Below are 1822 nucleotides of genomic sequence, written 5' to 3'. Positions count from 1 at the left end.
GTTATCATTGTTATCATCAATCAACAACAGCCGTTTACAGTCCACTGCTGGACTATGAGCCTCCTCCACTATAGTGGAGGGTTTTGCCATAATCTCCACGCTTGGCAGGCGGGTTGGAGATCGCAGTTTAAAAGATTGATGTTTTTCAGAGAAGGCTGCTGCCCGTTCTGTTTGATGTGTAGTCCCTAAGTCGCCTCTTACGACACCCGCGGGAAGAGTATGGGGTTGGTGACAAATGTATTCTACTCTGCCGTCACCATACTGTTATACTATGGGATAACCACTGATTACTTTGGGCAGCTGGAATCTCCAATCAATTTCACACACATAAAATTGAAAAGACAGTTGTGACACTATTTTAACTTACCCTGTATTTTTATTACATTTACCGCTTGCCAGTGTAACGGTTAGTGATTATTTTTTAAGTAAGGGGAGCCACTTTTTAGGATAATATAAAAGGAAATGTTGGGTTCGACTCCCGAAAAAAGAATAATTTGTAATATCAAATTACTATTATCGAATTTTGAATTGTTTACAGAATATTATTTTTCAATATTGAAATATTATATTCATAAATTGGCAATTAATATGAAATATTATATTTTTACAAGTTAAATTCTTTACACATTGATATTAATTGTATGTAATATTTAACGTTATTGTTTAATGTTTATGTATTATTTGCACACCATGCCATACATTATTTGGGATTCTATTTCTAATCAGCCTCAGTTCAACACATTTTATGATTTATAACCATTATATTTATTATTTGCTCGTTGCTTTTTAGTTTATGCATGATTCTAGTATCTTACTTCAAGGACGTAGATTTTGAAATATGTATTTACAAAAATCAGCAGTTCTATTTAGAAGGGGTGTACTAATTATTGTATAAATTATATCTATTGGCATATGTATGATATTGATTACGCTTTACGTATTGCAAAATCGAATGAGATCCTTATGCCATCCCTTCCCTGGTCTAACAAGTACGTAACTAGTAACAGATGCAAGTGTACGCCTAGTAAAGGCAGGGTTTGAACGTCCGTTGCGGGAATCCTGCCTTTAATGGAATCTAGTTATCGAGTGAACCCGGTTGGCTAACGGTAGTGCTGTCGTCACTAACATAGGGCGCATGCGTGGTAGTTCCTTCTCGCTTGTTATCCACCGCTCATGTCCGCACGCGATCACTCGACCGCACCGTAGATTAAATACAGGCCTATTACAGATATTGTGTCGTCATTTAAATCGTATCAAACTACATAATTATGTATATTCTGTTGTACAGTTTACTAAATATATGTTTTTCTTTTTAGTAAATAAAACAATACCTAAATGTCTGTATTAGGCCGCCGACAAGACTGCGATTGCGGTCGACTAGTGTACGTTAGCGCGCCCGCTTGCGCTTAAGGTACGGAGTTGTGTCCGTCACAGCGGTTACGTGGTCGTCACGCGATTTTACTTGGATTGTTCGTAAATTATTCATAAATTGTTACCCTGCTGCATGATTGCGGTCTACGTTTACCTTTGTTCATTTAGGGAATATTAATTATTCTACTTCGTGTGTTCGTCCTTGCACGCGTATAAATTATCGTAAAATATTACATAAACTCTTGTCTATTTCTAAACAGTATGAACTATTTTTCAGTTCGTATCAGTAAAAGTTTCAGAATAACCAATTTTTTTTATTTATAATGTACACAATATAATTAAAGTTCTTCTCTAAATAAGAAAGTGCTGTAATAAATGTGTCAAATATAATATCCAATCTTTAGAAACGCCACTAAGCCACTATTTTAGTTCGTTTTATTCTTAATGTAAA

Source organism: Ostrinia furnacalis, unplaced genomic scaffold, assembly GCF_004193835.3.
Source record: "Ostrinia furnacalis isolate ACB-3 unplaced genomic scaffold, ASM419383v2 OfSCF5989, whole genome shotgun sequence".
Classification (NCBI taxonomy): Eukaryota; Metazoa; Arthropoda; class Insecta; order Lepidoptera; family Crambidae; genus Ostrinia; species Ostrinia furnacalis.
The sequence above is the reverse complement of the archived record's forward strand: the minus strand, read 5'-3'. Positions refer to the sequence as shown.